The sequence below is a fragment of the Eschrichtius robustus genome, chromosome 16 (assembly GCF_028021215.1).
Source record: "Eschrichtius robustus isolate mEscRob2 chromosome 16, mEscRob2.pri, whole genome shotgun sequence".
Taxonomy (NCBI): Eukaryota; Metazoa; Chordata; class Mammalia; order Artiodactyla; family Eschrichtiidae; genus Eschrichtius; species Eschrichtius robustus.
Genome location: NC_090839.1, coordinates 56,890,526 through 56,913,968, shown reverse-complemented (window position 1 = coordinate 56,913,968; position 23,443 = coordinate 56,890,526). Strand labels below are relative to the sequence as shown.

At 41.9% G+C, this 23,443-nt stretch overlaps 1 protein-coding gene across 1 annotated transcript in view; it reads right to left on the bottom strand.

Annotated features, from left to right (window-relative positions):
• Positions 1 to 23,443, bottom strand: part of RBFOX1 (RNA binding fox-1 homolog 1) — a 1,862,366-nt gene that overhangs the window by 935,639 nt on the left and 903,284 nt on the right. Inside the window, exon 4 of the mRNA XM_068565272.1 lies at positions 4,210 to 4,257. The gene's annotated coding sequence lies outside the window, so the exon portion shown is untranslated. The remainder of the gene's footprint in view (positions 1 to 4,209; positions 4,258 to 23,443) is intronic.

Here is a 23,443-nt window from a genome sequence, read left to right as displayed (position 1 = left end):
AAAATGAACTTAAATGCCTCTGTTTTCCGCCAGCAACACGGGTCATGTAAATGTCACATGCAGGAGGTTTTTCAGGGCCGTGCAGCTGCCCCAAGGGACGGGTTACCTCACATCACCTTTGCTAAATCTGCATTAGCTCCGTGGCCTTGGCCTGTGGGAGGAAACCACCTGAGCTCTGCTTCCCACTTAAGGGGGAAGAACGCTACCGGCCTTTCAGATCTCCCTGTGACATCCTCTGGGTGATTTTAGGAAACAGGCAGGAAGCCATCCAAGTGCAGGTCCAGTCACAGGGGCACTGCTCATTGCTGGGCTTGGAAGCAAAAGAGAAATGTAAAATGAAACCACACTCTGGTACACACCATGAATCCCTCTATAAACAACCGGGCAACGTTCTCCAAAAGACAATGAGCTTACTGTCTGCCGATGGAAAAGAGGCATCTAGGATACAGAAAAACAGAGAAATGGAGAGCAAAAAAAAAAAAAGATTCTCTCTTTCTGTCAACAGTCTCAGATGGAGTACAGACGGTGCACAGACCAGGAAGAGTGATTTTATGGCTCTTCATTAGGATGAGGGCCCTCTCCACCGCTTGAAATTCACCGTTTATCTCCCATCGTTATATCTCGTCTAGGATTCAATGGGAAAATGACTCATCTCAAGGTAATTGGCCCTACCGAGTGGAAGAGAATGGGATGAGGCTTGAAATTGGACGGGTCTGGTGTGGAGGGACCCTATTAGGCCCTATAGAAAACTTGAGATCTTGTGTTTTCTAAAATTCTTCTATCGAGAAGATACTCCAAAATATTTCAGAAGAAGGTACGGATGTAAGCACACAAATGTATCCCTATATGCAGAATATAGGGAAGAGAGGTAGCCAAGGCGGAAGGCAGGTGAAAGAAAAAGGAGAAAAGGAAAAAGAAAGTAATTCTTGGGAAGCCATCTAGTCTAATAGGTATCACGTTAAGCTTTCTTAACTAAAGGAAATTGAGCTTTAAAGAAAACACTGCTGGTTCTCCTTCAGAGCACTCAGCATTTCGTAAAAATCCACACGGGCCAAGGGGCTGCCTCTTCAGAGGCAGGTTGACTTATTATTTTGGCACCTCTGTCATTTCCTGTCACCTCAATTCCACTTTATCAAATTACTGATTTTGCCAGAAGCATTCGGAATGAATGGAGAGGGACACACACACATACACGCAGGAGCGAGTGTCATCACTTCAATGGTGCAATTTCATAATTATACGTCAGGGTGACAGAAGTACCAGAACTGCATCCCAGACCCTGGATGAAGATCACTCCGGCTGTCTGCCCACGTGACCTCACGCCACATCACTGTCCGGAGGGGTGATACTGGCACTCCTCTGCTGAGGGTGGAGGATACTGGCCCTCCGGGATGATTAGCTTGCATCCTGACTTCCCCAGAGACAGGACCCTGATATTCAGAGCCACCTCCAACACCTCACCCCACCTCCAACCACATTAGGAGATCCAGAGGAGGGAGAGTCCCGATGTGAGAATCCCAAAAATAAAATTTAAAAAAACCATCAGAACAGAACTCAGAGGAAGCAAAGTCCTTCTCTTGAACACAGGGAATAAAAACCGTTAAGAGTGTAAGACAGCAAAAATGGAAGTAGGCATTGTGGTGGTTTGTGTTGCTAGGAGTCATCCCCAGTTAAAGACAGTGAAAGGGTCAGTGAAACAGAGCAGGACCCTATGGTCCCTCCCCCACCCCACGTCCTCCACCTGCCTTTTGTCTATAGAACAACTTTAGTCAAAGAATAAGTTCCATCAGAGAAGTGAGAAAACGCAGAAGCAAAGGAAAACAGTCAAACAAGACCAAATCATAGTAGTTTAGTCATTAAGCAAAGTCAAGGACCCTTAGATCCTCCTCAAGGGCTGTAGATAATACTCTGAGCCGTATCCTGTGAGCTGTCTTATAGATACCAAAACCCCACCAGGTGCAGAAGTTAACTACATGATGACCAGGCTGCAGCCATGACATAAGCTGCCACAATTCCAAGAACTGGCCTCAAAGAAATGGGAACAAACTGACCCTGGAACTGAAGACTAACTGTACTTAGCACAATCCAGATGACGCTGGTCAGACCAGCGCAGGACCAATTTCAAGAGGACTGTCAGAGCTGACTGTGCTCTTTCTGCCTGTAGCCCCTCCCTCCTCCTGTGCACCCCAGAAGCTTGCCTTGAAAAGCTCTTGCCAACTGATTGCTGGCGAGGGGCAGGGGGGCAGAACTGGCCTTTGGACCTGAGTCCACCCCCCACTACTCACCCCTCTGGTTGCCAGCCTCCGAAACAAAGCAAACTCTCCTTTCTACCAACCTTTCCTCTTTATTGGCTTTAGAATGGCAAGCAGCCGGGCCCCTCTTTCGGTAACCATCAGTCATGTGTAGTCAAGGCTGGAAAACAACAGGACAGCCCTCCAGATATGAGGCTTCATTTCAAGTGTCTGACTCAACCCAACAGTCTGTGACAAAGCACAGAAATGCATATGTGTGTGTATGAGTCTCTGTCTGTGTTAGTCTTTTCTGAGAACAGCTGAAGTTATGTACAGAATGATCACCTATGATTTCTTCCCACGAGTCATCACCAGAAAGCATCCATAGTCTTGGGCGGGGGCGGGGGGTCATTATCGTCATGATACATGAACCAAAGGCAGTTTGGATAGTATTATGGAACGGAGCTGTGTGGCTGGCTGGCATTGCCCAGAGGTTATCCTGGTCGTTCACTTATGTGTTGGTGACAGAACTGATGTTGCTTTAACAGTCCTCCTGGTATCTTTCAAACACTACTGGCAAAGAAAGTAAAACAAAACAAACAAACCAAAAAACTAGACAGAGACATGCTTGTGAATTCCATTAAAATCCAAGGGAAGTGAAGACATCCTGAACTTTGGAAGCAGGGCAGAGAACATGCTCTCACTGGGACGTGGTGAGCAGAGTTACTGGGAAGAGATTAAAAAAGACTGGAGGCACCTCTTCAGCCTAAATTCCATTTCTCCAACTCACAAAATGCACGTGTGCAGGGATATCAGCACATCAACGTGCAGCGAATGTAAATATGAATTGAAACACCTTTTCTGCAAACTAGACACACAACCGGAACTAAGTTAAGATCATGCGGCTCGAATTTAAGCCACTGTATCATTATTCCCTTCAAAGTGAGGAGATTAAGGCTCCTTAAAATAATGTGTGGCAACTGTCTTCTATTTAAAAGCAAATTTTGTTTTGAGAAGTCCTCACCACCTTATTAATCAGCGGATGACCAAGCTATCACAAAATCAAGGCTGAAAAACCTCTGCTTGAAATAATAACTGCCTTCGACAATAATGGTACAGTTGCAGAGAGGAACATCTTTCAGAATTGTGGAACGGTGTCAAAAGTAGCCAGGAGATATGTACCCTCAATGCAGTTATTTGACCTTTTTTTATCCAAGGCTTTAAAGGTAAAATTTGATCTGCTCGGATGCGCTCTACCACGGAAACTTCCGTGAATTCTCGTCAGTAAAAGGAGAACGAAAATATTAAAGTGAAGAACAATTGTCTAGCAGTTGCATTTCCTGAGGGGGTCCACACCAAGTGTAACAAGAAGATAAATAGGGGAAAACTTTAAAATATGCAGGAAACGACCTCTCTTTCCTGCCCGCCCCCCGCCTGGCAAAACATCATGTGAACAAATGTATATCATAGAAAGTCACTGCTCATGTGACTGCGTCATGATGGAAATCAGGACAGGTTCTTTATCAAGCCAAAGTGTATAGATCAGATATATTTTTCAGGATACACCCTGAAAAGCCCAAGAGTATGTATTCTGTAATATACGCAATGTTCTATAATTCTATGTAGTATGTGGCATATTATATATAATAATCATCCAAAATATTCAACTAAAATGTGAAATGAGTTAAGGATAAACGAGCTATTTTCCTGAAAAGAAGCAAATGACTAAGACAAAAATCAACACTAATTTTTTAACACAATTACATTATGCCATCTTCATTGAAGTTATCAGGTCTAACACAGATTGCAAAGATAAAAATAAACAGACATTTTAAAATACGATTGTCTTCAAGTGATACCAGCACATGAATCACCTTTGCAAGCCGTCATCCAGTAAGGCATGCCTTAAACAGCTGGGTTTAAAATCACAGAGTTCTCGTTTTGCTTGAAACCAAAAACATGAAAAATATTGACTTACCTTTCTGTCCTCTATTTCCACACAGGTATTGCAGTCTACTTTGATATCCTGAGAGGAGGAGAAAAGAAAGAGAGAAAGGGCGGGAGTCAGACTTATGGCCAGAGGATGTTCAGTGGTGTCGCTGAAACGCCCTTTAAAATAATAAAGCGCTCACACTCTTAACGGCTGCTTCTCGAGCCATTGCTCTTTATAGCGCTTTTTAGAAGTATATGCTCTGGTGTTTGCGCTAGAGACATATGGATGTCATAACTAAGCTTTATTACATGCAGATGTGGGGTGAAGGCAGAAGCTGTGGATCAGAGGCCACAACAAAGAGAAGCTGATGGCTCATAAAATAATATGCCCCCAGACACCTTTGCTCACATCAGCAGAGGCTGCCCTTAACTGGATTTAATTTCTCTCTCCCATTCCAGATCTGGGATAGTCAAATCTATCTCCCTTCAACTCAAAGCCATCACTGTCTATTTTTCATCCTTCCCTCCATCCATCCATCCATCCGTCCATATTTATCATGTACCTACTTTTTATTCAGTTTTTTCTTGTTGCTTTGGAATGTAAAGGTGAAAAAAAATAAAACAAAAATAAAGATGGTTTCAACCCTCAAGGAACTCCCCAGTTAGACAACATAGCAGATACACACACAAGCAATTGTGATATTTGTTTATTCATTCAAAAGACAGGCATTCAGCACCTATTGCTTGCCAAGTCTTGCTCTAGGCATGGAAGACCCAACATACAAAACACAGGAAGGTCCAGCTGGTGATGCTTACATTCTGCTAGAAAAGGCAAACAGTAGAAAAGAAACATCAATAAATGGTTGGTGTTTTAGAAGAGGAAGCTTACCATGAAGAAAAGTAAAGCAGGAGAAGGGAAGGAGAAGGGAAATGCTGAGGGTAGAGAAGTAAGATTTTAAATTTAAAGAGAAGTGGCAACTGAGTAAAGGCTTGAAGGAAGTTAGGGGATGAGCGGTGAAGCCATCTGGCGAAAGAGCCTTTCAGCGCAAAGGTCCTGAGGGGAGATGTGTCAGACATGGTCAAACTAGAGGAAGGAGGCCTCTGTGGCTAGAGGGAGGGAAACAGTGGGAAGTGAGATCAAAGGAGGACATTGGTTTTCATTCTGAGAGCACTGAGGAACCACTGAGTCACTTTTGTTCTTATTGTGCAAAAATACACATAACATTTAGTATTCTAACCATTTCAAAGTGTACAGTTCAGAGGCATTAAGTACATTCACACTGTTGTGCAATCACCACCAACATCCATCTCGAGAACTTTTCCATCTTCCCAAACAGAAACTCCATAACCGTTAGACAATAACTCCCATTCCCCCAGCCCCCGGCTCCTGGTAACCACCTTTCTACTTTCTGTCTCTATGAATCTGACGGCTCTCAGTACCTCATTACATCAGTCTACCAGGACTACCATAACAAGGTATCACAGACAGGGTAGTTTAAACAATGGAAATTTATTTTCTCACAATTCTGGAGGCTAGAAGTCCAAAATCAAGATGCTCTCAGGGTTGGTTTCTGGTGAGATCTCTCTTGCAGGTTTGTAGATGGCCACCTTCTCACTGTTCCCTGTGTGTGCAGGGAGAGCTCTCTTCTTATAAGGGCACCAGTCCTATTGGATTAGGGCCTCACCCTTATGACCTTATTTAACCTTAATTACCTCTTTAAAGGCCCTATATCAAAGTGCAGTCACATTGGAGGTTAGGGTTTCAACACATGAATTTGGGGGTGAAGCACAATTCAGTCTTTAATACTGATATGAGAAAAACCATACAGTATTCACTCTTTTGTGTTTTATTTCGTTTAGCATAATGTCTCTACCCAAGGTTCATCCATGTAGTAGCATGTGTCAGGACTTCTTTCGCTTTTGAGGCTGGATAATATTTCACTGTATGGAGAGACCACATTTTGTCCATCCACTCATCTGTGGGTAGTCGTTTGGTTGTTTCCACATTTTGGCTACTGTGAATAGTGCTGCTATGAACATGGGTGGACACATACCTGTTCAAGTCCCTGCTTTCAATTCTTTTGTATATACACCCAGAAGCTGAATTGCTGAATCATATGGCATTCTAGGCTTAAGTCTTTGAGGAACCACCATACTGTTTTCCACAGAGGCTGCACCATTTTACACTCCCACAGGCAATGCACAAGGGATCCAGTTTCTCCACATCCTCACCCACACTTTGTTGTTTTCACTCGGGGGTTGCGAAGAGAGAACAGGTATTAGCTGACTTCTGTTTTTAACAGAATAGACAGTTGAGGGCCAAAAGTGCAAGTGGGGAGACCAGTCTGGGGTCTCCTGCAGGAGTTCAGGTCAAAGATGATGGTGGCTGGCAGAGGAGGTGGTGAGACGTGGTCAGAGTGCGGAGAGCGCAATAGATGTTCTGAAAGACTGGATGTTGGACGTGAGGGAAAGATTGGGGTCAAGGACCATTCCAAGGTGTCTGGCCTGAGGATGCTAGCAAAGGAGGGGGGGATTATGGGTGTGGCAGGATGGTATAGGGGTCTGCAAACAATAGTGGCTCCATTTTGCGTAAGTTAAGTCTATAGAAATGTTTATTCTCTCACCATTGGGTTGGGTTTACTCTGCTGATGCATCATGAGGACAGTGTGGATATAAGTGTAAGGCCATCCCCACAGTGATTATCAAGCACAGCAAATTCTAGGTCCACGTGAATCAAGAGTGGAACAAAACGAGACAATGTCATAAGACGAAGTTTTTGTTTTCTATGTAACAGACTGTTTTGCTACCAGCAAAGTGGGATTGAACCCGTGAGCAGTAACCGCAGGTCCCTTTGGTGCCAGGAACTCTGTGGGGCATTTTTCACACCTGTCCCTAAATTACTCCAAACCAAACAAGGTTAGGATTATCTAGTGTTTTATCTTTTTTTTTTTTAAAGTGTAATTGATTTACAATATTATATCAGTTTCAGGTATACAGCATAGTGAGTCAGGATTTTTTACAGCTTATACTCCATTAAAAGTTATTACAAGATAATGGCTATAATTCCCTGGGCTGTACAATATATCCTTGTTGCCTATGTATTTTATACATGGTAGTTTGTGTCTCTTAACCTCATATCCCTAATTTGTCCCTCCACCTTCCCTCTCCCCTTCAGTTATCATTGGTTTGTTTTCTATATCTGTGAGTCTGTTTCTGTTTTGCATGTACATTTATTTGTATTATTTTTTAGATTCCACATATGCATGATATGATACAGTATTTGTCTTTCTCTGTCTGATTTATTTCACTAAGCATGATTTTCTCTAAGTCCATCCATGTTGTTGCAAATGGCATTATCTCATTCTTTTTTATGGCTGAGTAATATTCCATTGTATATATGTACCACATATTCTTTATCCATTCATCTGCTGATGGACACTTAGGTTGCTCCCATGTCGTGGCTATTATAAATAGTGCTGCTATGAACATTGGGGTGCATGTATCTTTTTGAATTAGTGTTTCTGGTTTTTTCTGGGTATATACCCAGGAGTGGAATTACTAGATCATATGATAGTTCTATTTTCCATTTTGTGAGGACCCTCTATGCTGTTCTCCATAGTGGCTGCACCAACTTACATTCCCACCAACAGTGTAGAGGGTTCCTTCTTCTCCACATCCTCGCCAACATTTGTTATTTGTAGATTTTTTGATGATGGCCATTCTGACAGGTGTGAGCTGATAACTCACTGTGGGTCACACAGAGCTTAAATCTATACCTGGACGGGACACCTGACACCAGGCACTTTCTATCCTTTTCAGGTGATTTTATTTTATTTAAGTCAAGAGGGTTGGTCAGTCTGGATAGTTCAGGCCACATGTCTCAGCCTTTTCCTTGCTGTGGAAATGGAGAATCATCTAATGCAAGAATACCTAGAAAAGAAGTGCAGCTGTGGTTCTCCAGGTGTGGTTCCCACACCAGCAGCAGCAGCGTCACCTGTGTATTCTTGGGCCCCATCCCAGACCTAGTGAATCTGAATCTCTGGGGCGGGGACAGTTCAGTCCTGGCATCAGACTCCCTCTCCGAAAGTGCGGCTCTCCCATCTAATAGCTGGAGAGCCTTAGGCAAGTGACTTCACCTTTCAAAGCCTCGGTTCCCTCATCTGTAACATCGAGGCAATATGAGAAACTGGCCCTTCAAAGCGGGGTCTCCCCCACCAGCAACCAGGGTATCACTCGGGGGCTTGTTAAATGCAGCATCTCAGGCCCCACCCCAGAGATCCTGAATCAGAACCCACATTTTAATAAGTGTTATGGATAGAATGTTCATGTCCCCCCAAACGCATAGGTTGAAGCTCTTAAACCCAAGGTGGCTATATTTGGAGATGGGCCTCTAAAAATATAATTAAGGTTAAATGAGGTCATAAGGAGGGGACCCTGATCTGATAGGATTAGTACCCTTATAAGAAGGGACACCAGAGAGTTTGTCTGATCTCTCTACACCCATGCACCAAGAAAAGGCCACATGTGGACTCAGAGAGAAGGTGCTATCTGTTAGTCAGGAAGAGAGTGCTTACCAGAACTCGACCGTGCTACCACCCTGATCTTAGATTTCCAGCCTCCAAAACTGGGAGAAAATAAATTTCAGTTGTTTAAGCCCCAGTCTGCAGTATTCCGCTATGGCAGCCCCAGCAGATTAAGACCAGTTCCCAGATGACCGCAAGGCACAGTCGTAGGACTCGGGGTCATGATTTTCTCACTCAAACTCCTAATTAATGGCTGCGATCTCTGATTGACCTTTGCACATGGAGACAGCGAAGTGTCCCTACCACTTACTCAGAACTCTTTGAATTCGTCCTCTAAAGAACATGAAGAGAAAGTAGAGATTAATTCGGTATGGGAGTGATGAAAGCGTGGATTGTTTTAAAGCTAGGAGATGCCATCTAGAAACAAGGTAGGAAAAAGCAGTTTCCTGTCTGTTTGATGCTATTCCGACCAGGGGAAGCACGCATTTTCTTTCCTTCCTTGAGTGAAAATATGTTGAGTTTGCAAGGATGAGTCCAGATCTGATTTTGACTTACCCACACAGAAATGGCAGGTGTTAATCAACTCACGAACGAATCAATAAACCCAAGGCAGGTTTTTGTTTTTTAATCTGCCACCGAGGACCCACGCAAGGGGCAGGAAAAACCCATCTGGCAGGATCCAAGCTCTTGCCATTTCCCGAAGATTATTCAATTTATTCTTGTCAGGATTAATTTCCTAAACCCACGCTGGATTTTTTATTTAGGTGATACTGTTGGTTTGTCATCTGCTGCAGAATGACTCGGGAGGCACCCCAGGGGACACGCACTTGCTTCTGAACAATGGTGGACTCAAATTGGAAAAATGTCACTTTGGCAGGAACAAATTATTGTTCGGATCACTCCACGGAGAGCGGGTGTCTGCAGCTGGGCTCCGACCTGACCTTTTCCAAACCAGAGGAGTCGAGTAAGTACTTCGCTTGATGACTTCGCTTGGAGAACAGCTCAACTACTTAAGTGTTAAGTATGAATTTGGAGTCCTGGACTCATCACCAAGCAATCAATTTCCTTAGAGGAGTCAGCCACGCTCCTTTCTGTAGCTGGAAAACCCTGAACAGTGACTGACTGCCAAAGTACATGGAAACCTGCACACGCTATGGAGTCATGCTGCTTGGGTCCATATCACTGGGCTCTACCAGCGGTGCCTCAGCTTCTCCATCTGTAAAATAAAGGTAATAATAATAACAGCTGCCTCGTTTGTTGTGAGGCATACCGACAAGGGTCTTAGCTTATGCCAAGCCATCGAGAAACGTTAGCTATCGTTGATGGCATCCCCCAAAAGTCTCTGGGAGACCCAGTTCTGAGTGGAGTACTGAGAACTTTAAAAACAGTTCTATTTTTAAAGTTTTCTCTCCCAAGGCTTCTGACATCTCTCTCTGGCTTTTAGACATCAAAGCACGTGCGTGTCTGTTCTTTTCAGAAGCTGTTTCATCTCCCAAGAGACATTTCTTTTCTTCTGCGCTTTGTGTGTCGGTTCTTTCTGATGATTTTTATAGGTCAGGGTTATTTCTGCCCACAATGCGGGGGCACCATCATCCTGGAGCGTGGACCTGCATCATTCATAGCTCTGAAGAAGCCCGGAAGGTAAAGGTCCCCATGAACAGGTGGAGAGAAATGTCCACCAATGAGATTCCGGAGGCCTCCGAAGATTTAGAAGCTAGGAGCCTGTAATGGGTTGAATAGTTTCCCCCAAAAGATATGCCCATGTCCTAACCACTGGAACCTGTGAATGGGACATTATTTGGAAATAGCGTCTTTGAGGAGGTAATTAACGATCTTGAAATGAGATTGTCCTGGATTATCTGTATGGGTCCTAAATCCAATGACAAGTGCCCTTTTAAGAGACAGAGATGGGACTGCCCTGGTGGTCCAGTGGTTGAGACTTCGCCTTCCAATGCAGGGGGTACCGGTTTGATCCCTGGTCAGGGAGCTAGGATCCCACATGCCTCGCCGCCAAAAGACCAAAACATAAAACAGAAGCGATATTGTAACAAATTCAATAAAGACTTAAAAAAAGAAATGGTCCACATCAAAAAAATCTTAAAAGAAAAAAGACAGAGAGATGAGAAGCCCATGTAAAGACAGAGGCAGAGACGGGAGTGACGCAGCCACAAGCCTGGAGCCCCCAGAAGCTGGAAGAGGTAGGAGGGATCCTCCCCTAGAGCCTTCTGAGGGAGCACGGCCCTGCTGACAACAGCCCTGCCGTTACGCCCATGGTCCCTTGTGTTTTCAGAGGACAGTCCCTGGAACTGTCCTAAAATTAATGATTTTAGTTACCAATCCTGGAAGGGCAAAGGAAAGAAAAGATCAGGGTCCTGATGTTTGATGTAAGAGTTAAGTAAGGCTAATATATTTTTGACATGCCACTGTTCTCTTGGACTCAGATACTCACAAAGTCCCAGAGTGCTTTCAAGGGGAATACCTGCAGCTTAAGTCATCTCTTGGGAGCTGGGGGAAACGCAGCCAAAGTTTCACCTAACAAGTCCAAGTAGGGCTTATGATCAACTACTCTTACTGAGGGAAGAAATCCAAGTGTTTTGAGCTTCCTTTTCAAACCGAAAATAAACACTCCGGCGAGACAGTTTATAACATTAAGAAACAGTACATTTCGTCATCACGCTCCAAAAAAGAACTCAAAAGCGCATTTTAAATTCTTAATCGATGTTATGCGGGGTGGGGGGAGGAAGAATAATTTCCGCTCTACCTTCCTAGGTTCTTGGCTGAAACCCCCCTGTAATAGAGACAGATAAGAAGAGGAAAAGAAATAGAAGTTTAATAACATGTTTGCCCCCTGTACACGCGGGAGATACCCAGGAAAACTAAGTAACTGCCAGAAATGGCCCATCCACCACGTCAAGTAGCATCTCCAGCTAAAGATAAAAGATGCTGGGCGGGGGAGGCCCAACATGGGTGGTGACCAGGAAAAGCACAGTAAACAAGGGTATGGTTGGGATGCAGATTTAAGTCCTTGCCTTCTCCATGGATAAGAGTTTCTAGAGACTTGGAGCCCTCCTTCTCTACAGAGAGGGAGACACCTTTACAAATGGAGATTTTCCTTCTCAATGTAAATTTCCCTCACAAAAGGGCAACTTCTACTCTGTTTTCAGAGATTCTCCAGTATCCCTAGCCTCTCAAAAATAACCATCCCCCAACAATCCTTCTGTCAAAGAAGCATATTTTGGGGTGGCATATTCTGCTCCCCTTCAATTATAAATGGTTTCTCTCTTTTTTTTTTTTTTAATACTTCACTTTTTAATTTTTTATTATTTTTTAAATTTTATTATTTTGTGTGTGTGTGTTAGTTTCTGCTTTATAACAAAGTGAATCAGCTATACATATACATATATCCCCATATCTCTTCCCTCTTACAACTCCCTCCCTGCCACCCTCCCTATCCCACCCCTCTAGGTGGTCACAAAGCACCTAGCTGATATCCCTGTGCTATCGGCTGCTTCCCACTAGCTATCAGTCTTACATTTGGTAGTGTATATATGTCTATGCCACTCTCTCACTTTGTCCCAGCTTACCCTTCCCCCTCCTCGTGTCCTCAAGTCCATTCTTTAGTAGGTCTGCTTCTTTATTCCCGCCCTGCCCCTAGGTTCTTCATGACCTTTTTTTTTTTTTTTTTTTAAGATTCCATATATATGTGTTAGCACATGGTATTTGTTTTTCTCTTTCTGACTTACTTCACTCCGTGTGACAGACTCTAGGTCCATCCGCCTCACTACAAATAACTCAATTTTGTTTCTTTTTATGGCTGAGTAATATTCCATTGTATATATGTGCCACGTCTTCTTTACCCATTCATCTGTCGATGGACGCTTAGGTTGCTTCCATGTCCTGGCTATTGTAAATAGAGCTGCAATGAACACTGGGGTACATGACTCTTTTTGAATTATGGTTTTCTCAGGGTGTATGCCCAGTAGTGGGATTGCTGGGTTGTATGGTAGTTCTATTTTTACTTTTTTAAGGGACCTCTGGTTTCCTTTTCAATAGCAATTTTTCTGATAGTTTGGACACTTATATTTCTTATTGTTCTGAGCATTACAATTACTTCTAATTTAAAAGAAGGCAACCAATATGAGTTTAGATTCTAGAATTTAGAACATTATCTGTGATTTATTGCATCCTGAGTCTTTAATTTTTTTGACCTTCACAAAGACTCAGACTCTGAAAATAACTACAAGCCATAAGGACCACTGGCCCAATGTTTCCATTTTGCGGATGAAAAAAACAAACAAACAGTATTTAAGAGAGAGAGAGGGTAGGGAATTGGCTTTGATAGTTAATGTTATAAGAGGGATGGAAATCCATCTGGTCTACCTGCTATGTATTTTAGGCTTTCCCCAATACCCTATATTGTCCTGGAATCTGAGTATTTAAATCAATGTTCTAAATTTAATTGCCTTATTTAAGGGTAATGATTCTGCCCAACTTTTTAAAAAGTTCAGTAACTGTGTAGTCTTGCAGCCAGAGTTGGTGCAAATGTGACATCATGTGTGCCTTTCAGCTGAATTCTTCAGTCTGTGTCCACTCACCTCCAAGGACTAAGATTCAAATAAGGTCACTTGAGTACATGAAGAATAGTATACAAGGTCTGCACTGACATATTTCACCCACTTGATAACGTCTTCATTCACAAATTTGCTCAGCCCCTGCAATACCACATACGGCCAGCAGATGGTAGCAAATAACTATGAAAAATACCAAAAGCTCAAGGCAATATCTCAGAACATCCAATTCATCGGGTCTGTAAGCTTGAAATATCACAATCTTTCTGCTCCCTCAAAATTTGTCTCAAATGACTGTATGTTTTAATTAATAAGTCTTAATTACTTACCAGGAATGTGATCATTTGAAGAGGCATTTTATTAGTATGTGTCTAAGGTTCAGTAGGACAGAGTTCCCTGTTTCCAGATACAGGATATTCTGAAAACACTAAGGTTTCAATCTAAACGTAAGGAAGGCTGAGAATTTAAGACCTATTTATCCTGAAATGATAAAATTGGCAAAAAATGTATGTAAACTAACTAAAATCTCAACATAAATCCATTCAACCAAGAGAGTAGTCTAGTTGGCTAGGTCAGAAAGCAATGGTGCTAACTTTATAAATGTTTGGAGGAATTTTAAGGGAGGGGGGGGATATTTTCCTTGGAGGAGGGGAGTAGCAGGAAAGACCACAGAACTATTTTCCAACCCAGCTTTTATGCAAATAAAGATAGCAGGGCATTCATCTTAGAATTTTTTACTTCTTTCTTTGAGACTTACACCCTCAGCCCCATGAATTATTTTGTTCTCTTCACGTCACGTTCTTTGCAGCCTGGTTATCAGGGGATGCGAGCAAGCTGGCAGCAGCCAGGGCTGCTGGCTCAGCACAATTAAATTTGATACTGAGGAAGGCAGCCCCCTCTCAGGTAGGAGCAATATGTCACAGAGGTGAGCTCAAACTAAGGGTCTGTTTGCAAATAAGAGCTTTGCATTGGCATCACAGCAGGAGTTTAATGAGAGCGCTTTTAATTAACTGTAAAAGTAATTACCCATATTAGATGGAAATCGCACTTGTTTTTACATGAGGTGAATAATCTCAGTGCAGCTTTTAAGAATAATACTTCTGGAGGAGCTGTCAGCTGCAAACTCTCAACAAGAATGCTTAAAAACAGTATCGAGAGGAACCAAGATGGCGGAGTAGAAGGATGTGCTCTCACTCCCTCTTGTGAGAACACCAGAATCACAACTAGCTGCTGGACAATCATCAACAGGAAGACACTGGAACTCACCAAAAAAAGATACCCCACATCCAAAGACAAAGGAGAAGCCACAATGAGACGGTAGGAGGGGCGCAATCAGAGTAAAATCAAATCCCATAACTGCTGGGTGGGTGACGCACAGACTGGAGAACACTTACACCACAGAAGTCCACCCACTGGAGTGAAGGTTCTGAGCCCCACGTCAGGCTTCGCAACCTGAAGGTCCGGCAACGGGAGGAGGAATTCCTAGAGAATCAGACTTTGAAGCCTAGTGGGAATTGATCGCAGGACTTTGACAGTAGTGGGGGAAACACAGGCTCCACTTTTGAAGGGCACACACAAAGTAGTGTGTGCATCGGGACCCAGGGGAAGGAGCAGTGACCCCAGGAGAGACTGAACCAGACCTACCTGCTAGTGTTGGAGGGTCTCCTGCAGAGGTGGGGAGTGGCTGTGGCTCACCCTGGGGACAAGGACACTGGCAGCAGAAGTTCTGGGAAGTACTCCTTGGCGTCAGACCTCCCACAGTCTGTCATTGGCCCCACCAAAGAGTCCAGGTAGGCTCCAGTGCTGGGCTGCCTCAGGCCAAAGAACCAACAGGGAGGGAACCCAGCCCCACCCATCAACAGTCAAGCGGATTAAAGTTTTACTGAGCTCTGCCCACCAGAGCAACAGCCAGCTCTACCCACCACCAGTCCCTCCCATCAGGAAACTTACACAAGCCTCTTAGATAGCCTCATCCACCAGACGGCAGACAGCAGAAGCAAGAAGAACTACAATCCTGCAGCCTGTGGAACAAAAACCACATTCACAGAAAGACAGACAAGATGAAAAGGCAGAGGGCTATGTACCAGATGAAGGAACAAGATAAAACCCCAGAAAAACAACTAAATGAAGTGGAGATAGGCAACCTTCCAGAAAAAGAATTCAGAATAATGATAGTGAAGATGATCCAGGACCTCGGAAAAAAAATGGAGGTAAAGATCGAGAAGATGCAAGATATGTTTACCAAGGACCTAGAAGAATTAAAGAACAAACAAACAGAGATGAACAATACAATAACTGAAATGAAAACTACACTAGAAGGAACCAATAGCAGAATAACTGAGGCAGAAGAACGGATAAGTGACCTGGAAGACAGAATGGTGGAATTCACTGCTGCGGAACAGAAGAAAGAAGAAAGAATGAAAAGAAATGAAGACAGCCTAAGAGACCTCTGGGACAACATTAAACGCAACAACATTCGCATTATAGGGGTCCCAGAAGGAGAAGAGAGAGAGAAAAGACCCGAGAAAATATTGGAAGAGATTATAGTCAAAAACTTCCCTAACATGGGAAAGGAAAGAGCCACCCAAGTCCAGGAAGCACAGAGAGTCCCATACAGGATAAACCCAAGGAGAAACACGCCGAGATGCATAGTAATCAAACCGGAAAAAATTAAAGACAAAGAAAAATTATTGAAAGCAGCAAGAGAAAAACGACAAATAACATACAAGGGAACTCCCATAAGGTTAACAGCTGATTTCTCAGCAGAAACTCTATAAGCCAGAAGGGAGTGGCATGATATACTTAAAGTGATGAAAGGGGAGAACCTACAACCAAGATTACTCTACCCGGCAAGGATCTCATTCAGAGTCGATGGAGAAATCAAAAGCTTTACAGACAACCAAAAGCTAAGAGAATTCAGCACCACCAAACCAGCTCTACAACAAACGCTAAAGCAACTTCTCTAAGTGGGAAATGCAAGACAAGAAAAGGACCTACAAAAACAAACCCAAAACAATTAAGAAAATGGTCATAGGAACATACATATCGATAATTACCTTAAACGTGAGTGGATTAAATGCTCCAACCAAAAGACACAGGCTTGCTGAATGGATACAAAAACAAGGCCCACATATATGCTGTCTACAAGAGACCCACTTCAGACCTAGGGACACATACAGACTGAAAGTGAGAGGATGGAAAAAGATAGTCCATGCAAATGGAAATCAAAAGAAAGCTGGAGTAGCAACACCCATATCAGAAAAAATAGACTTTAAAATAAAGAATGATACGAGAGACACCGAAGGACACTACATAATGATCAAGGGATCAATCCAAGGAGAAGATATAACAATTATAAATATATATGCACCCAACACAGGAGCACCTCAATACATAAGGCAAGTGCTAACAGCTCTAAAAGAGGAAATCGACAGTAACACAATAATAGTGGGGGACTTTAACACCTCACTTACACCAACGGACAGATCATCCAAAATGAAAATTAATAAGGAAACACAAGCTTTAAATGACACAATAGACCAGGTAGATTTAATTGATATTTATAGGACATTCCATCCAAAAACAGCAGATTACACTTTCTTCTCAAGTGTGCACGGAACGTTCTCCAGGATAGATCACATCTTGGGTCACCAATCAAGCCTCAGTAAATTTAAGAAAATTGAAATCATATCAAGCATCTTTTCTGACCACAACGCTATGAGATTAGAAATGAATTACAAGGGAAAAACCGTAAAAAACACAAACACATGGAGGCTAAACCATACGTTACTAAATAACCAAGAGATCACTGAGGAAATCAAAAAATACCTAGAGACAAATGACAATGAAAACGCGGCGATCCAAAACCTATGGGATGCAGCAAAAGCAGTTCTAAGAGGGAGGTTTACAGCAATACAAGCCTACCTCAAGAAACAAGAAAAATCTCAAATAAACAATCTAACCTTACACCTAAAGGAACTAGAGAAAGAAGAACAAACAAAACCCAAAGTGAGCAGAAGGAAAAACATCATAAAGATCAGAGCAGAAATAAATGAAATAGAAACAAAGAAAACAATAGCAAAGATCAATAAAACTAAAAGCTGGTTCTTTGAGAAGATAAACACAATTGATAAACCATTAGCCAGACTCATCAAGAAAAAGAGGGAGAGGACTCAAATCAATAAAATCAGAAATGAAAAAGGAGAAGTTACAACAGACACCGCAGAAATACAAAGCATCCTAAGAGACTACTACAAGCAACTCTATGCCAATAAAATGGACAACTTGGAAGAAATGGACAAATTCCTAGAAAGGTATAACCTTCCAAGACTGAACCAGGAAGAAATAGAAAATATGAACAGACCAATCACACGTAATGAAATTGAAACTGTGATTCAAAATCTTCCAACAAACAAAAGTCCAGGACCAGATGGCTTCACAGGTGAATTCTATCAAACATTTAGAGAAGAGCTAACACCCATCCTTCTCAAAGTCTTCCAAAAAATTGCAGAGGAAGGAACACTCCCAAACTCATTCTATGAGGCCACCATCACCCTGATAGCAAAACCAGACAAAGATACTACAAAAAAAGAAAATTACAGACCAATATCACTGATGAATATAGATGCAAAAATCCTCAACAAAATACCAGCAAACAGAATCCAACAGCACATTAACAGGATCATACACCATGATCAAATGGGATTTATCCCAGGGATGCAAGGATTCTTTAATATATGCAAATCAATCAATGTGATACACCATATTAACAAATTGAAGTATAAAAACCATATGATCATCTCAATAGATGCAGAAAAAGCTTTTGACAAAATAAACACCCATTTATGATAAAAACTCTCCAGAAAGTGGGCAGAGGGAACCTACCTCAACATAATAAAGGCCATATAAGACAAACCCACAGCAAACATCATTCTCAATGGTGAAAAACTGAAAGGATTTCCTCTAAGATCAGGAACAAGACAAGGACGTCCACTCTCACCACTATTATTCAACATAGTTTTGCAAGTCCTAGCCAAGGCAATCAGAGAAAAAAAAGAAATAAAAAGAATACAAATTGGAAAAGAAGAAGTAAAACTGTCACTGTTTGCAGATGACATGATACTATACATAGAGAATCCTAAAAATGCCACCAGAAAACTACTAAAGCTAATCAATGAATTTGGTAAAGTTGCAGGATACAAAATTAATGCACAGAAATCTCTTGCATTCCTATACACTGATGATGAAAAATCTGAAAGAGAAATTAAGGAAACACTCCCATTTACCATTGCAACAAAAAGAATAAAATGCCTAGGAATAAACCTATCTAGGGAGCAAAAAAAATGGAGCTGGGGGAATCAGACTCCCTGACTTCAGACTATACTACAAAGCTACAGTAATCAAGACAATATGGTATTGGCACAAAAACAGAAACATAGATCAATGGAACAAGATAGAAAGCCCAGAGATTAACCCACGCACCTATGGTCAACTAATCTATGACAAAGGAGGCAAAGATATACAATGGAGAAAAGACAGTCTCTTCAATAAGTGGTGCTGGGAAAACTGGACAGCTACATGTAAAAGAATGAAATTAGAATACTCCCTAACACCATACACAAAAATAAACTCAAAATGGATTCGAGACCTAAATATAAGACTGGACACTATAAAACTCTTAGAGGAAAACATAGGAAGAATACTCTTTGACATAAATCACAGCAAGATCTTTTTTGATCCACCTCCTAGAGTAATGGAAATAAAAACAAAAATAAACAAATGGGACCTAATGAAACTTCAAAGCTTTTGCACAGCAAAGGAAACCATAAACAAGACGAAAAGACAACCCTCAGAATGGGAGAAAATATTTGCAAATGAATCAACGGACAAAGGATTAATCTCCAAAATATATAAACAGCTCATTCAGCTCAATATTAAAGAAACAAACACCCCAATCCAAAAATGGGCAGCAGACCTAAATAGACATTTCTCTAAAGAAGACATACAGACGGCCACGAAGCACATGAAAAGATGCTCAACATCACTAACTATTAGAGAAATGCAAATCAAAACTACAATGAGGTATCACCTCACTCCCGTTAGAATGGGCATCATCAGAAAATCTACAAACAACAAATGCTGGAGAGGGTGCGGAGAAAAGGGAAACCTCTTGCACTGCTGGTGGGAATGTAAATTGATACAGCCACGATGGAGAACAGTATGGAGGTTCCTTAAAAAACTAAAAATAGAATTACCATATGACCCAGCAATCCCACTACTGGGCATATACCCAGAGAAAACCGTAATTCAAAAAGACACATGCACCCGAATGTTCACTGCAGCACTAGTTACAATAGCCAGGTCATGGAAGCAACCTACATGCCCATCAACAGACGAATGGATAAAGAAGTTGTGGTACATATATACAATGGAATATTACTCAGCCATAAAAAGGAACGAAATTGAATCATTTGTTGAGACGTGGATGGATCTAGAGACTGTCATACAGAGTGAAGTAAGTCAGAAAGAGAAAAACAAATATCGTATATTAACGCATGTATGTGGAACCTAGAAAAATGGTACAGATGAGCCAGTTTGCAGGGCAGAAGTTGAGACACAGATGTAGAGAATGGACATATGGACACCAAGGGGGGAAAACTGCGGTGGGGTGGGGATGGTGGTGTGCTGAATTGGGCGATTGGGATTGACATGTATACACTGATGTGTATAAAATTGATGCCTAATAAGAACCTGCAGTATAAAAAAAACAAACAAACAAAAAAGAATAAAATGCCTAGGAATAAACCTATCTAGGGAGACAAAAGACCTGTATGCAGAAAACTATACTAAACTGATGAAAGAAGCTAAAGATGATACCAACAGATGGAGAGATATACCATGTTCTTGGATTGGAAGAATCAATATTGTGAAAATCACTATACTACCCAAAGCAATCTACAGATTCAATGCAATCCCTATCAAAGTACCAATGGCATTTTTTACGGAACTAGAACAAAAAATCTTAAAATTTGTATGGAGACACAAAGGACCCCGAATAGCCAAAGCAGTCTTGAGGGAAAAAAACGGAGCGGGAGGAGTCAGACTCCCTGACTTCAGACTATACTACAAAGCTACAGTCATCAGGACAATATGGTACTGGCACAAAAACAGAAACATAGATCAATGCAACAAGATAGAAAGCCCAGAGATAAACCCACGCACCTATGGTCAACTAATCTATGACAAAGGAGACAAGGATATACAACGGAGAAAAGACAGTCTCTTCAATAAGTGGTGCTGGGAAAACTGGACAGCTACATGTAAAAGAATGGAATTAGAACACTCCCTAACACCATACACAAAAATAAACTCAAAATGGATTCGAGACTTAAATGTAACAGCGGACACTATAAAATTCTTTGAGGAAAGCATAGGAAGAACACTCTTGGACATAAATCACAGCAAGATCTTTTTTGATCCACCTCCTAGAGTAATGGAAATAAAAACAAAAATAAACAAATGGGACCTAATGAAACTTAAAAGCTTTTGCACAGCAAAGGAAAACATAAAGAAGATGAAAAGACAACCCTCAGAACGGGAGAAAATATTTGCAAATGAGTCAATGGACAAAAGATTAATCTCCAAAATATATAAACAGCTCATGCAGCTCAATATTTATAAAACAAACAATCCAATCCAAAAATGGACAGACCTAAATAGACATTTCTCCAAAGAAGACATACAGATGGCCAAGAAGCACATGAAAAACTGCTCAACATCACTAATTATTAGAGAAATGCGAATCAAAACTACAATGAGGTATCACCCCACACCAGTTAGAATGGGCATCATCAAAAATCTACAAACAATAAATGCTGGAGAGGGTGTGGAGAAAAGGGAACCCTCTTGCACTGCTGGTGGGAATGTAAATTGATACAGCCACTATGGAGAACAGTATGGAGGTTCCTTAAAAAACTAAAAATAGAATTACCATATGATCCAGCAATCCCACTGCTGGGCATATACCCAGAGAAAACCGTAATTCAAAAAGTCACATGCACCCCAATGTTCATCGCAGCACTATTTACAACAGCCAGGTCATGGAAGCAACCTAAACGCCCATCGACAGACGAATGGATAAAGAAGTTGTGGTACATATATACAATGGAATATTACTCAGCCATAGAAAGGAACGATATTGAGTCATTTGTTGAGACGTGGATGGATCTAGAGACTGTCATATAGAGTGAAGTAAGTCAGAAAGAGAAAAACAAATATCGTATATTAACGCATGTATGTGGAACCTAGAAAAATGGTACAGATGAACCGGTTTGCAGGGCAGAAGTTGAGACACAGATGTAGAGAACAAACGTTTGGACACCAAGGGAGGGAAAGCTGTGGGGGAAGGGGTGGTGGCGTGATGAATGGGACAATTGGGATTGACATGTGTATACTGATGTGTATAGAATGGATGACTAATAAGAACCTGCTGTATAAAAAAGTGAAATAAAATTCAAAAATTAAAAACAAAAACAAAACAGTATCGAGGAGAAAAATACCATCCCAGGAGGCTCAGGATTTGTCACCTGCTATGCTGCTTCTCTTTGCATTTATAACAAGAGCCAGCATCTGAGTACATCCTCTCTACAGCTGTATAGTCAGAGAGACACCCCGACAAAAGCTTCCACATCTTGTAAGGTTTTCAGGGAGTTTTCTTTTTTGACTTTTGGTTTTTAGCCCCCTGGATGATCCCCAGCTCTTCTGTGGATGGGCTGGTGTGAATAATGAAGGGACTCAGCCAAAACAGGCACTAAAGGGAAGATGAAGAAAGATAACGGGCCTGTGGGGTGTGCCTTCCACGAACTAAAGTGGATACTGTCCAAAGAACAAAATAGATTATTGAGGAGGAAGCAAGTGCAGGAGCTGCTAGCTTAGGTTCAAAGAGATCCCGGTGCCATTCACGGACTGCCATTGTACTTGGAAGTCCCAGGGCAGAACTTTGATGAGGATAGATGTCTGCATCACCAACGCCAAAACAAAAAGGCAGCACCCCCTCCCTGGATTTATAAATAGCACGAGAAAACGACAGAGGTCAACGTTAAGAGGGAATGAAGGTGAAACCAGACTCCTCGGGTAGGGAGCTGTGTTAAGATGCCATCCATCCTCTGGGCTCTGGAACTTCCCCCGACTTAGAAAAGAGTGGGCCCCCGAACTTCCTATTTGAACCACAGTGAAGCATAAACAGCTAGGGTAGAGTTTGCAAATACAAAGTTACTGGGTAATTATTTATATGTGGATAGGCACCTTCATTAAGGGAGTTGAGGATGCAATTATAAAATTGAAGTTTAGTGCACTCCAGTGAAGCAACTGCACGGAAGATGAGGAAATCGGGATGCAGACAGGTGAGTTTACACCCGTCATGTCAGCCAGCAGCTTTGTAGCCAATCAGGTCCCTTCTAAAAAGACACTTGGTCTTCCATTTGAATAGTGTGTCTGCCATTGTGATTATTTTCCCGTCTATAGCCTCCTTTGGGTTTTTGTTGCTGTTGTGTTGCTGTTAATGCTTGTTTTTTATCTTTACCTTAAAACAGCCCCTAGAGGGGGCTAGAGCAGGAAATGTACTGGTTTGATAAGATGCCCAGAGAACTTAACTGGTTCAAGGTCAGCTGAAAGAGGAGCCAGAGCTGGAACTTGTATCTCCCACAGGGAGTTTTTATTTCTTTCTATGGGGCCGCCCAGCTTTTCCTAGTATCTCCTATACCTGATATACCCTAAATCGAGCTGCTTCTCCCACAGGGTCAATGTAAAGGGTTCAAAATTAAGAAAGAAAAAGAAATAAAGACTATAGCTTGGTTCTTCATTAGCACACCAACCTCTTGAGGGAGTGTGACATAGTGAACATGTGGCAATACTAAGATAATGAAATAAGTCACAGTGATATTTGAAGGAAAATGCAATGAGGGGGTGCACTTTAATTTCACTTCCATGTGTGGATCAGAGTATCTATACATAAGAGAGAAGACTCAAGAATGAGTCTACCTTGCTTCAAATCCTGACTCTGCCACTTCACAGCTACATGGGTTTACAAGGCAGCTTATCTGTGCTTTAGTTCCTGTATTTCAAAAGGTGGGATTAATATCAGTCCTGATACCATGAGGCTGGTGTTAGCATTAAGTGACATAAAGTACGT